This window comes from Chelonoidis abingdonii, chromosome 19 (assembly GCF_003597395.2).
Source record: "Chelonoidis abingdonii isolate Lonesome George chromosome 19, CheloAbing_2.0, whole genome shotgun sequence".
NCBI classification, from domain to species: Eukaryota; Metazoa; Chordata; order Testudines; family Testudinidae; genus Chelonoidis; species Chelonoidis abingdonii.
In genome coordinates this window covers 145,947-160,771 of record NC_133787.1, presented here as the reverse complement: position 1 = coordinate 160,771, position 14,825 = coordinate 145,947, and positions in this window count along the sequence as shown.

The following is a 14,825-nucleotide window of genomic DNA, read 5'->3' as shown; positions in this document are numbered from 1 at the left end:
TTATCCCAGACGTCGGACTCAAATAACGAGGCGCCGCCATGTCTGAGACCATGTTGCTCTGGAGCACCCAGTTGTGCAGCGTTGGGCTGCACTGCCGGGCTCGGTGCTGCGCTCCCCTTTAGAGGGGCTGGCTGTTCCTCAGGGACGTGCTTCAGAGTCCAGCGGCTGAGAACCGTTGCAACACCTGACGGCTCGTGGTACCGCGCCAAGCGCATGAATGGAAAGGGGCAGAGTCAACCTTCCAGCACCGTGTCTGTGTGTCCAGGGAGGTTTCTGAGAGAGGTCCCCTTCCCCTCTCTGCGCAGCATCCCCTGCCCCACGGCAGGGAGTCTCTTACTCTCTCCATCTTCTCTCGTTTAGATAGATGGTTCTCGCTCTTACCGGCGGCTTGAAATTGCTCCAGGGTGGGTGTCGTCAGACCCTTCACTCCTCATCAGCGGGCTTGGAGCTGGCTGAGGGAAGCTGCTCCCCGGGGTCTGCAATGAACAGGGACAAGCTTGGACAGTATATTCCATGCTCAGCTGCTGGAACTCTGTCCCGCGGGAGGCTGCAGCCCAGTGAGGTGGAGACTGCGGCTGAGCCTTTTCTTAAAAACTCAACAGGTGCCGATGTTCTAGTCATTCCTGCTTCCCCCTCCCCTCTGCTGAGAAGGATGGAGCCTTCAGCCAGTTCTGGACCCCAAGGACTACCCTTTCCCCTCTCTAGCCCTCCTCCCAGGAGCCAGCTTTTGTGAGAAAGCCTCATTGGCCTGCAAGCCCATTCAAGTTGCTTGTTGAGTGCAGGCGAGGAGTCACTGCAGAACCTGCCCCATGTCCATCCCACCCCGAGCCAGATTGGCTCAGCAATTCTAGCAGCCCACAGTGTCTACGAGGAAAGGACTGAGAACAGGGCCCAAATGGAAATGCCTCTTCCTTCCCCACCCCGCAGCATGTGGTGCTGCCACAAAAGAGGCAGGAATCGCCGGCTGGACAGAAAGTAGCTTTAACTGAAGGAGCAAGTCTGCCTGGCTGGGGAGAATCCCAAACCATGGGCTTCTGGGGCCAGACCCCCGTGGGTCAGAACTCACTGGGCACAATGTTACTGCAGGGGGCCTGGTTCCAGCGTCACCTAAAGCCAGGGCCTGGGGTGCTGGAGACCTTTGCCCTGATGTCTCAGGCACCTCCAGAGTGTTACTGCAGCTGGCCTGCGTGGCTGGACTGGCACCGTCTGTCCTGGATGCCAGCAGCTGAGGACGCAGTAGAGCACACCATAGATACTCCAGCCCCCTGGGGTGTAACAAGCTCCCAGAATTGCAGACTGTTGTATGTGCTGCAGGGTGCTCTGTCACTAATCATAAGAGTTATGAAGGTGTCTAGATGCCTGGCAGATGTTGGCAGAGTGGATCCAACCTGGGACCTCGGGAGCTTAGTACAGGAGCCTCTACCGCATGCGTTAAAACCCAACTGGCTGTTAGCTAAGGCTCTAGAGCAGACTCCTTTCATCTCTGTCTCTAAGTGGTGCTGGTGGCACTAGACGGGCCAGAACACCACACCCAGCAGGTGTGTGGGTTACTCCTACAAGTGCAGGGAGGGGCCTGGTAGGATTTTCAGCAGTCCCTGTGTCCCATGGAGAATGCATCAGAATCAGGCGCTTCTTTGACTCCCACTAAGCACCTCTGTACTTCTTGAGGTGCCTGAACCCCTTTGTCAACCTAGGCCTCGTTCAAACAATCCAGAGAAACTGGTAAAGCCTGGCTGGAGTCGATCACACTTGAAGAGTGTTTCTTTTCAGCTCCCTGAGCAAGGGGGAGGTAGGTCTCCTGTCCGAGATCCCAGCTCCAGGAGATATTAATACACACAGCAGGGGATGCTTTCCATTAGCACAGTCACAAAGTGTCATTACCATGGTCATATGGGAGCTGCTTGGTAATGAGGGGGTGGGAGTGCGCTCTTCTTCCTGCTCTTCTGGGCTCCCTTTTTCCCACTTCCCCTGCGACTCAGATGCCTCCTTCTTCATCCCTGGAGCAGAAAGAAACATTTGTAACATTTCCCTTTTCCATGTAGTATCCCTGGTTTACAGAGGATGGAAGTTGGGCCCAGAGCCCTGAAGCGACTTGCCCGGGGTCAGAGTGAAGGTTGTTGGCAGAGCTAAGCAGAGCACTCTGATCTCATGGCTCTTCGCTGGGGGCTTTTACCACACAAGGCTTCCTCGGACCTAGGGGCCAGTTTCTTTGCCATGGTGTATTCTACTCATCCCCTCCCCTTGCACACCTTCCCTGTCAGTGATGGGCAAGGGACCTCATTTGCATTTAACCCCCCAAGAAGTAATGGCTCAACTCTGGTACAGTTCCCAGCTGTGATGTGCTGAGACCTCTAAAGCATTTTACTGATGAAACGGACCCAATCCAGGAGACAAGAAACAATTTCCTACAATGTCCAGCCTCTCTGTTCTCCTTACAGCCTGGATCAATGTTAGTACTCCGCACCCCACAGTGCCAGACCCCCAGAGGGGTGACCTGACACACTCAGCTCTCCCCACCTCAGTGATGGACTTTGGCCACCCTCACCAAGAGGTTCTGGCACTAAATGGATTCCAGACTCACTGTCCCGTGAGAAGGCCCTGATGTATAAGGCTTGTAGGGTGACTGGTGTGAGTATTTCTCACATGCTCCTCGCTAACCATGTGGATTGAATCCTCACCTGTAGGATCCAGTTCAACTTTTCCTGTATCATCCTGCAGCTTCACCTCCTCTGACTCCACCTGGTTCTCAGCTGCTATCTTCTTCCAAGACAAGTGCGTCCACCTTCTTTGTGAGGAAATTGATCTCTCGTCATCCCTATCTGCCATGGAGGTGTCAGATTGGCTACAGACACAGAGTCTTTTCATGGCTGACAGGATGGACCATGAGCATTTCCTTCTGTGGGGCTTCTCTGGCAAGGCCTGTTCTTGCTGGCTGAAGTCACAGCAGGCCTCCATTGCTGCAGGTTGGACAAGCACTTTGTGCACATGGTTCTCTCTGTGCTCCCTAGAGGCGAGTCTTTGGGAAAAAAAAACGAAGCCTGGAATAGAAAGAAGGAGGAAATGGGTTTTTCTGTCATTCTCTAAAAGAAGGGAATTAGTTTTCCCAGGATTCACCGGTCCAGGAGACTGGTCTTTTGAAGCCATCTGCTACTCTAATAGCCAGGATAGGTTCATACAACCAAGAACATAAGCAACACAAGAGCGCCCATCCTGGGTCAAACCAAAGATCCATCTAGCCCAGTATCCTGTCTTCAGACAATTGCCAGTGTCCCAGAGGGAATGAACAATACACATAGATTAGACAATCATTACATGAGACAAAAGGTTTCTATTCACAAGTGGAAGGCAAGGAGTGCTTTGGGGCAAGTCCAGAGGAAATACTATTTATGGAGATATCAGTCTAAATTCTGCACCAGTTTTGTTATCTTCCCTTTAGGTGATAGCCATGGAAATTCACCCCCACTCGTCTGCTGAAGGATAAAACAGTGGAAATCTGCCTCCAGAGAAGGTGAAAGGCTGGGGCAGGAGGGAGCTGAAAGATGCCGACATTCAAATCAAAACGGAACGTTGAGAACTGACTGCTGCAACACTGGCCCCCACCAGTCCCTGGGACGCGGGTGGCCGACCTGAACCTGAGAAGGAGCCGGAATTTACCACTGAACATTGCCAAAGAGCCACAGTAATATGTCAGCAGCCCCCATCCGCTACCCCCCGAACCCCGAGCACCCCCGCCCATTGGCAGCCCCGCTAGTCAGTGCCTCCTCCTCCCTCCCCACTTCTCCCACCCGCTTCAATCAGCTGTTTTGCAGTGCGCAGGAGGCTGTGGTGGGGATGAGGGAGGAGCGAGGGCATGGCAGGCTCGGGGGAAGGGGCAGGGGCCTTGGGGGAAGGGGTGAGGTGGTGGCAGGAGCTGGGGCAGAGCAGGGGATTGAGGAGTGAGCACCCCCCAGCATATTGGAAAGTCAGCATCTGTACTCCAGCCTTGGAGTCAGCGCCTATGCAAGGAGCCACGTAGTAACCTCTGAAGAGCCACATGTGGCTCCGGAGCCACAGGTTCGCCACCCCTGTGCTAAGAGAAGGAGGCACCAACCTGTCATGTGCGATCTAAGGAGCAGGAAAAGAATCTGGGAATTACCTTCTGTAAAAACTCATCTTCTTTCGAACTCCTGTGGAAAAAGCTGATTCAAGAAGTTATTGAGAGATGGCTAGTACGCGTTTATCAGCAGCTCCTTGGGTCACCAGCCGTTGTCAGCCAAGCCAGTTGGCAGACTGAATGCAGGGCAAGAATGCTGAAGCAGAAAATTCTTTGCTGTTGGGATACGTGACATCACAGTAAACTTAACCATAAACACCCCTGGACACGCACCCAGAGAGACACGCACACAGAAGAGTTAGTAACCTTAACAACAGTGAGAGACTCACCCAAAATCTCTAGGAATTTTGATTTTGGGCAGGGGGATTATAGACACCGATTGCACAGGTGCTCTGGGTGTGGAGCACCCACAAGGAAAAATGAGCGGGTGCTTAACACCCACTGGCAGCCAAGCTCTGCCCTCCCCACGGTGCTTCTCGCATGCAAGTGGCCCCACTGAGCAACTCCTCCTGCTCCCTCCCAGCACTTCCTGCCCACCACAAAACAGCTCTTTCATGGAATTCAGGATGCTCCAGGAGAGTAGGGGTGGAGCGGGGACATGATATACTTGGGGGAGGAGATGGGGAAGAGGCGGGGCGGAGCTTTGGGGGAAGGGGTGGGATAGAAGTGGGGTGGGGGTGGAACAGGGTTAGGAAGAGAGGGGGCAGGGTTTAGAGGAAGGGGTTGATTTGGGGGTGCGGTGGGGCAGACCAGGGTAAAGGTGGGGCAGTGCTTTAGGGAAGAGGTGGAGTCGAGCTTTGGGGAAAGGGGTAGGATAGAAGTGGGGTGGGGGTGGAACAGGGTTAGGAAGAGAGGGGGCAGGGTTTAGAGGAAGGGGTTGATTTGGCGGTGCGGTGGGGCAGACCAGGGTAAAGGTGGGGAGGTGCTTTGGGGAAGAGGTGGAGTGGAGCTTTGGGGGAAGGGGTGAGATAGAAGTGGGGTGGGGGTGGAACAGGGTTAGGAAGAGAGGGGGCAGGGGTTTATAGGAAGGGGTTGATTTGGGGGTGCGGTAAAGGGTAAAGGTGGGGAGGTGCTTTGGGGCAGACCAGGGTAAAGGTGGGGAGGTGCTTTGAGGAAGAGATGGAGTAGGGGAGGGGCCGGGGCAGAGTGGGAGTTGAGCACCACTGACCAGAGGGGAAGTTGCCTACTGAGAGGATGGACAAAGGACTGATAGACTCATAGAAGATTAGGGTTGGAAGAGACTTCAGGAGGTCATCCAGCCCAACCCCCTGCTCATGGCAGGAGCACCACCAACTAAATCATCCCAGCCAGGGCTTTGTAAAGCCTGACCTTAAAAACCTCTAAGGAAGGAGATTCCACCACCTCCCTAGGTAACCCCTTCCAGTGCTTCACCTCCCTCCTGGTGAAAAAGTGTTTTCTAATATCCAACCTAAACCTCCCCCACTGCAACTTGAGACCATTGCTCCTTGTTCTGTCATCTGCCACCACTGAGAACAGCCGAGCTCCATCCTCTTTGGAATCTTCCTTTAGGTAGTTGAAGGCTGCTATCAAATCCCGCCTCACTCTTCTCTTCTGTAAACTAAATAATCCCAGTTCCCTCAGCCTCTTCTCCAGACATCCATGTGCCCCAGACCCCTATCATTTTTGTTGCCTCTGCTGGCTCTCTCCATTTTCCACATCCTTTCGTAGTGGGGTCCCAAAATGGACACAATACTCCAGATTTGGCCTCATCTCTGCAATTAATTGATAAACTCAACATTAAGCACATCTGGGACCAGATGTCATTTCACCCAAGAGTTCTGAAAGAACTATTAACTAACGTTGTAACCTGTCTTTAAAATCGGCTTCAGTACCCAAGACTGGAAGTTAGCTAATGTACGTCCAATATTTTAAAAAGGGCTCTAGAAGTGATCCATGACAATTACAGAACCGGTAAAGTCTAACGTCCCGTGACCAGGCAAATTTAGTTGAAACAAATGGTTAAAGAATAAAATTGTCAGACATGATAGAAAAACTACACTGTGAGCCTAGATCAGACATGGTTTCTGTAAGTTAGGTAATACGGTTCTTACTCATATCTAAGTTAGTCGTTCTTTGAAGGGGTCAACAATAAATGTGACAAGCTGACAGGGAATCAGGTCGCATGACATTAGCTGTTACTTTAGATTCCAGAGGTCCCAGACCAAGGCTCTTACTGTAAATATAAGCTGTACATGGGAATAAAAGAGAAGGCCTTCATAGATAGAGAACTGGTTAAAAAAACAAATGAACAAAGTAGTGTAAATTTAATGGTACAATTCTCAGAATGAGGGGGTAACTAGTGAGTGTTCCCCAAGGTTCAGTCCTAAGACACCAATCCTATTCAATTTACATAACTGACGCAGAAAAGGGGTAAGTGATGGGTGGCAACAGTTTGCCGCATCGCCAATACTAATCTACTCAAGTAGTTAAGACCAAGCAGATTGTGCAAGAAGAGAACTTCAAAAAGATCTTCACAAAAACTAAGTGATGGGCAACAAAATGGCAAAATGAAATTTAATGTGGATCAAATGTAAAGTATGCATTTGGGAACAAAATACACCCCCACTATACATACAAATAGATGGGGCTAAATTTAGCTAAAATAGTCAGGAAAAAAGATCTGGCGTCATCCGTGATAGTCGGTGACAGATGTCCACGCAGCGGCAAGGCGGATCAAAAAGCAAACCAGATGTTAGGAATTCGTTAAAAAGGTGGGGATTAGAAATAAGACTGAGAATATATTTTTGCTCCTTTGTAAATCCATTGGTACGCCCACATCTCGATACTGTATACAGATGTGGTTTCTCCACCTCAAAAAAGATATTCTAGCACTAGGAAAAGGGGTCAGAAAGGCAACAAATGTTAGGGTTTGGAGAGATTCCCATATTTGAGGAGAGATTAAGAGGCTATGGCCTCTTCAGCTGAAAAGAGAGACTAAGGGCGGATATGCATAGCATGTCGTATAAAATCATGAGTGACTGTGAGAAAGTGGATAAGGAAAGTTATTTACTTATCCCATAATACAGCTAGGGATCACCAAATATGAAAATTAGTAGCAGGTTTAAAACAAATAAAGGAAGTTCTTATTCACACAGCGCACAGTCAACTTGTGGAACACTCCTTACCTGAGAGTTGTGAAGCAGGGACTATAAACAGTGTTTTAAAAAGGACTGGATAAATTCGTGGTGGCAGTCCATAAATGACTATTATCAGGAAGGGTAAAGAATGGTGTCCCTAGCCTCTGATCACCAGAGGAGGAGATGGATGGCAGGAGAGAGATCACTTGATCATTGCCTGTTAGCTTCACTCCCTCTGGGGCACTTGGCATTGGCCACTTTTGGCAGACAGATACTGGGCTAGATGGACCTTTGGTCTGACCCAGTACGGCCGTTCTTATGTTCTTATGTTATCAGTGGTGAATAGAGGGGAAAAATCACCTCCCTCAATCTGCTGGCAGTGCTCCTACTAATGCAGCCCAATATGCCGTTAGCCTTCTTGGCAACAAGGGCACACTGAGAAGCTAGATAAGAATTAGTATCCACTGTAATCCTCTTGGCACTTTCTGCAGAACTGCCGCTTAGCCAGTCGGTCCTCAGTACATAACAGTAAATGGGATTCTTCCATCCTAAGTGTAGGACTCTGCACGTGTCCTTCTTGAATCTCATCAGATATTTTTGGCCCAATCCTGTCATTTGTCTAGGTCACTTGTACCCTATCCCTACCCTCCAGCATATCTACCTCTCTCCCCAGCTTAGTGTCATCTGTGAACTTGCTGAGGGTGGAATCCATGCCATCATCTAGATCATTAATGAAGAAGTTGAATAAATCGGCCCCAGAACTGACCCATGGGTCAGCGGGGGATGGAGTGGAGGAGAGGAGGCACATGGTGAGTGGTGGGGACTCCAGAGACTGGGGTGCAGTGGAGGAGAGGTAGGACTCAGCCAGGCAGCGGTGGGGGCTGGGAGAAGGGGGAAGCAGATATCGGAAGAGATGGAGCACAGGCTGGGCACCGGGGCCCAGGCATCTGGGGCCTGGTTGGCGGCGGCTGTGCTAGGGGAGGCTTAGCTTCCCCGCCTATTATACCCACCGACTGTGCTTCCACTGAGAGATCTCCAGAGTGTCAATGTTCCCCAGAGCTCGCCTTCCCTGACAGACCTGAGCAACCAGAGCTTGTCACTAGACCATTCACAGCCTCCCCATGGGGAGTGTATGGACCCAAACTCGGGGAGCATCTTCAGCTAAGGAGGGTGACACACTCCACAGGAGCTGAATTTCTGACTTGGGGCTGAGTAGTGCAAGGTGGCTGCGCAGCACATCTGTGAGGCTGTCTGCTGCGATTGATGCACCAGGGTCGATTTAGTGGGGGTCTAGTGAAGACCCACTAAATTGACAGCAGAGCACTCTCCGGGTGACTCTGGGACTACACCGGGAATGACAGCAGTAAGGTAAGTGTCCTGTCGGCCCAGCACAGAGGAGACACAGCAGTAAGTCGACCTAAGCTACATCAAATCCAGCTGTGTTAGTCACATAGCTGGAGCAGCATCACTTAGGATGACTTACTGCGGTAAGATGGACACAGCCTGAGGTCTCAGTTTCCACTGCAGTCTGGATGCTCAAACATGGGCTTGGCAACACAAGTCACCAAGCCCAGGCCACGCAGAGACAGGCTCAGTGTGCAATGTGGACACCCCCTCAGACAAGCCCAGGTGTGTCACATGAGGAAATCAGTCCTTTCATTGGACTTGCTGGTAGAAGAGCCCAGTGATGTTGGAGCTCCCCGACCGTCAATGACAAACGCAGCGCTCCAGCAACTGAGCCCCAGGGCTCGCTGCTGAAAGAAGAGCTTCACGAGTGACAAAAGGAGGTGCTGGTCTTTGGGCAAGGGCAGGGAGCCTCACCCTCCAACACAGACCATTTCCCTGGGTGTCTGTCTGTGCTGGGGCAGGAGCAATAACACGACCTCCTGCATTTGCTATTGCAGAGAGTCGGTGATGACGGTCTCCTCAAACACAGGGTGAGAAACAGGCCTCAGACCTGCTTGGGTGTAAACAAGACCTACGCAGCTAGACTGAGCCAGCTAGGAATTCAGATGTGCCCCTTTCCTGGAGGGATGGACTGACCCGTGAGGGGACTGGAACCGGAGCTGCCAATGTTTAACTTGCACTCGTTCAGCATCTTTCCTCCGAGTGCCATCACTGTAGGTTAAATACTCCAGCCCAGGACTCTCCACCAGCTCTGGGCCCAACAAGCTTTCCTTGTGATTGGATTCTGTACAGCAGGGGTGCAGGGAACCAGCAGGTGCATCTGACTCCTTGGTGAGGTTTTGCTTGCAAGGTGTGTGTGTGAGTCTTTGTGTGTTGAAAGCAATGAGTGTGGCACTCTCACTGAACCAACAGTGTTTGTGTCCATTCCTGCTAGCTGCACAGGGGTTTGATGTTGCTGCTTTCAATCCTTCGGCTCTGCCGGGATAAGGAACAATTCAGGCTGTCACTGAACTGAAGGAGGTAGATGATTTTCTGACAGGGAGGGACGGCTCCTCTTAAAGGTGTTTGGCAGGCAGCCTCCTTCCCAGGTCTGTCCCAACAACACCCAGTTGAAAAGGGACCCTCCCCAGCCCGGTGAAAACGAGCGAGTGAGCGAGCGTGGGAGAGAGCGAGCGACGGAGGGAGATCGATTGAGTGGGCTGGAACCTCAGCGAAGGGGCAGGTAGGTGTTCAGTTTTGTTGGGTCAGAAAATTGGCAACCCCAATCCAGGGGAAACAACTGAACACCCAGCGAGGCTGGCCAGGGGCAGACATCAGCTTGAGGGGAGGAGTGGGTGTGGGCAGTGCATCACAAAGGCCCTTTTGCAGGAAAACTCCGGGCCTATGGGCCAAGATGTGGGAGGAGACGGTGACTCACAGAAGACCCGACATCGCTGGCAGCGACAGAGTGCAGGCGCCAGACCTAGTCTCAGTGCTATGCCGAGCAGGGAGCTATCGACAGTGAGGAGGACCAGATTCTTTGGGTCCTTTTTCAAATCAGCAAATAGATCACAACCAATCCAATGTAGGGCTTAATCTTGCTGCTTCTCTCGTCAGCGACATTTAACAGCAGCGCTTAGCTAACACAATGGAAGAATTCTTCTTGCAAGATTCGACCCGCCCCTTTGGCCACTCACCCCTTCCCTGACCAGAGTATGCTCAGAGCAACCCTCCCACAGCCACCGCACACCCCCCTACCAGCTGGGGCGGGGCCCAGCACAAAGCAGGGAAGGGGCTGCTTGGGCTTGTTTTCCCTTTACTTTGCAAAAAGTTTTTTCAAAGCATTTTCTGCCCCTGCTCCCATGGTGGAAGCAGATGGTTGTGGAAAGGGAATCTGCGAGTGGTGGAAGCAAGAACTTGGGGAGAGGCAGAGGAGGGGACGTGTGAGCGGGTGAAGGGGCAGTTGGGTGGAAGGGAGGCAAAAGGAGGTTCAGGTGAGGAACTGGGATGGTGTTTGGGGGGTTAAGTGGAAGGGGGTGATTGGATGTAGAGAGGAGACTGAAAGGCAGCTGGGAGGACTCTGGGGGCAGGGGAAGTTCAGAGGGACAATGAGGGAGGGGCTCGGCAGTTGGAGGGCTGAAGGGAGCAATGGGGAATTGTGGGCTGAAGGAAGCAATGGGGGAAGCTGGGAGAGTCTGAAGGGGGTGGAGGGGGAAGTTGGGGGAGGATAAAGGGGGCAATGGGTTGAAGGAGGCCGGGGCAGAGAGGCAGTTGTGGGGGCTGCTCATCCCCACGGGAGGGGAGGAGGAAGAGGAGCTGCCCTTCTTTCAGAAGCTGTTTCCTGTTAGAACTTGCGACTTCACTGTTCGTGAGCAGGGTCCTGTGATCAAAAGGGAACTAGAGCGATTCATGGTCCTGCTTTCAGCAGGGGGTTAGGCTAGATGACCTCCTGAGGTCTCTTCCAACCCTAATTGTCTATGATTCTGTGTTTCTATGGAGGACAAGTCCATCAATGGCTACTGGCCAGGATGGGCAGGGATGGTGCCCCTAACCTCTGTCTGTCAGAAGCTGGGAAATGGGCGACAGGGGATGGCTCACTGGATGATTCCTGTCTGTTCATTCCCTGTAGGGCACCTGGCACCAGCCGCTGTCGGCCGACAGGACACTGGGCTGGATGGAGCTTTGGTGTGACCCAGTCTGGCCGTTCTTCTCTTCTAATGCTCTTCTCACATGCTCAGTAACAGCTGCAGGTTTCTGCCCTCACGCTCCATCAGAATCTGCTCCCTGCAATCAGAGGAGGGAAAATCCCTCTGAAGGGGGGAAATCGAGGCGCACAGGACCTATCTGTGAGAGAGGGGCAGGGCTACGACACCTCCCCCTTGTCAGCATCTCCCACTGGCGGGCTTGGCTGGCTCCCTGCCTGGGGAGCTGGCTGTTGTGAGTTGTGTTGTAAGGTGCCTGCGTTGCCCGTGCATTGTACAGGGAGTTCAGGCCCCTAACTCCGCTTTGTGGATCACTGTGTTGTTCCTGGGATTTTCTAGCTGCTGAAAATCAGCCCTGTGACGCTCAGCACTGCCACCCCTCAGTCCTGTCACGGGGTGTAGCCAGTCAGCTCTCTGCAGACCCCAGCTGAGCAATACCTGATTGACATGGGGGTGCACAGGACAAGAGACAGAGCACAGGCTGGAAAGTGACACATCACAGCAAAGCCCAAACGCTTCTCCTAGGGGCACGATATTCCCTGTGGGTGCTGGGGGGACACGCTGTAATGGGGTCCTCTCCAGCCTGGACTGTCTCCCACGATGCCCTGCCAGTGACCAGCAGCAACCCCTCCAGGTGCTGTTGTCCCTCAGCACAACGGCATGTGAAGCGGCTTGATTGCATGGATGCTTCCAGAGCCGCTTGTGAATCACACAGTGAGGTGCCAGCCAGATCCCCCCAGCTCGCGTCACTGTGCCTCAGGAATACGCCGTGTGTATTAGTAACTGGTTCACCACATCATCGCTGGAACGTGGAGCTACACCAGCCTTTGATAACTGGGCAATTTACCGGTCACTTCAGGCCAACTCACTGGGAAAGTTAAACAGGACAACAAGTGTATTGGCTACAAACTATAGATTTTAATTGGTATTACGTGAGAGGCAAAAAGTCCGAGTTAGTTACCAAAAGAACTAAAACATGAGCCTGCAGTCTAAACTCTCCTCCCTGTTAGACTGGGCGACAACTAGACTAAGCAGTTTGTCTCCCCCTCCCGGATTTTTCAGTCCACAGCATCCAGATTTCTCCCTTGAAATCTGGGCCGGTCCCCTCAGCTGGAGTCTCAAGTCTTCAGGGTCCTTGTTGCTTGCAGTGGAGGTGGGTGAAGGAGAAAGGCCAGGCCTGGGCCCCTGAGTTTGGTTTTGGTTTTGATTCCCTCAGTCCATGTGCTTGGGAAGCACCAGCCCAGTCATGTCTGAATCTCCCAGCGAGGCTGAGCAGTTCCCTTGCTGTGGGCTCATGCAGGTGACTCACTAAAAGGTAGCTTCCTTGCTGGACAATGGCTGGTGATGGGTTGTTTCACACCCCGCCCCGGTGTTGGTTGCCTTCCTTGCTGTTACCTCTGGGGAAGCTAATATTTGACTGATTCCACAACTTCCAGCATGTTTCCATGAAAACCAGCCAATCCTCGTAATTTCATATGCATTGATGATACACAAAGCTAGACAGAGAGAACAATGACTTTTGGCAGCTCCTAACCTTTCCCCTGATACCTTACATGGCATGGTTTACACAGAGCATCACAATTCTATACAAGATGAGGAATATGGGGGTTACAGGACACTTACAGTAGTAGGATTTTATGTTTGCATTTTGCATAATGAAGGATAAGGGATATGTGACGGTGTTGCCCGTGGGAGCCAACTGAGGTCACTTAATTAGAGTGAACTGCAAAAAAAACAGGGCAGACAAACACCAAACGCTGGTGGATATTCTAATACTTAAGTTTACCAAGCCAGCACAGAACAGCTTCTGGAGTAACTCACTGGTTACTCAGAAGTTTAAACAACGCAATTCCCTTGAAGTGCCCAGCCTCATGGCACCATCCAGACACACATGTCAGATATGATGATGGTTACTGAAATCTTATCTCGTATAACAGGAAAGGTTCTCCTGATCCTGTGAAAGCTGGCTGACCCCCCTTAATAGATTACAAGCGGCCAGTGGGTGGAGGGGTGAGTACTGCTCATGGACACAGTAGCCTGAATTTTTCCTCTGCCTCAAGGCAGGAAGATCCTGCTCCAAACCAGTCAGTACTACCCAGATAACGGGAACATGAGATTTTACACTTACCAATCAAGTATTAACACGCAAGGGTCTTTGTCTGAATGTGTATAAAAGGTTTGTGGAATTTGTGTAAGAGAGAGTCTTTTGTACCAAGGTACAGGCTCTCCTTATTCTGCAGAATAAAGCATTTTCCTTATCCCTGTCTGGCTGTTAATTGGCTCTCAGCTAGGCAGACCTGATATTTCGGTAACAGTTTCTGGTGACCCCAGACGGGACTCTCCTAGCTCGGACATTGGACTCCAGACGGCTGCGCCGAACTAGAAGCGGTGCCACTGGGGTGCTTAACCCCTCTTCCTCACTCCATCGCAGCCCCTGGGGTTCATGCTCCGATAAGGTGAGCCCTAATAGGATAAGGAAATACTATCTGGTTCTGGTTAGAGGCAGGCCTCTTATCTGGTTATCTGGTTCTGGTGCACTATCTGGTTCTGTTCTGTTCTGTTTAACTGGTTACTGTTGTTTTTCTGCTCTGTATACATTTGGGAGTTAGGAGTGTGGGCGGAACTGAACCTCTCGTTCGTAATTCCTTGGAGTGGAAGCCATGCATGCGAGGAAGCTCTGAGGTCGAATTGAGATCCTTCTGTCCCGTCCCCAGTAGCAGTCAGTGTAATAGAAGTAGAAAAACCTGGATTAGACTGTAATTCCCTCTGTTCTCTGTGTAATTCTTTTTTCTGTTTGAGTGTCAGCAGACAGATGGGTGGGTCTCTGGGTAAACCCTCTAAGGGGTTTGGATTATATGTTAAGTAATTGTCTTTACCGGGTGTTCAGAAAGGAATGTCAAGAGGAAATTGAATAGTTAAATGCCAATGGGCCATGTGTTTTTGTCCAGGTGGCAAGCCTCACGAGGGAGGACTCAGGTAGTCTTGTGAGTAGGAATGTTTAACGGAAGAGACCAGGAGGGGTGGGGGCTAGTTGAGACACCCACCCTCCTAGCTAAACTGGTAGTGGAACAAGTTGGTACCTAGGGAAGGGACGGTTCAGCGAGAAAAACAGGATCGGGCCCAGGCAGGCAGGCAACAGACAGAGAGATTGGAAAACAAGTTGGAAAATTTTAAGGGTGTAGTGGAAGGAAGGAGTAAGAAAGTGTAAGCATCGGGATTTCAAATACTCAGGACGATACTTGAAATGGTGATTTGAGTTGATAAAAGTGGCTGTTGGGAGACAAGCAAGTGATTTAAGAAAGAGTGAAAGTTAACTCTGTAGTTGCTGGAGGGAGCAGCAGTTGAACTTTATAAAAATGCTAAAGAGGAAAGTTCTTGGTGTCTTTGAAATGTTTGTAAATAAATTCAGGCAAAGAAATTATTAGATTGCAATCATTTGGCTATGAATTCATTTAGCTGAATTAGCTAAAGGATGTATACAGTTGCTATGTAATTAAATGTTATTAGGCTCTGAGGGGCACATGTAAGTTAGTGATGTTTTTTCAG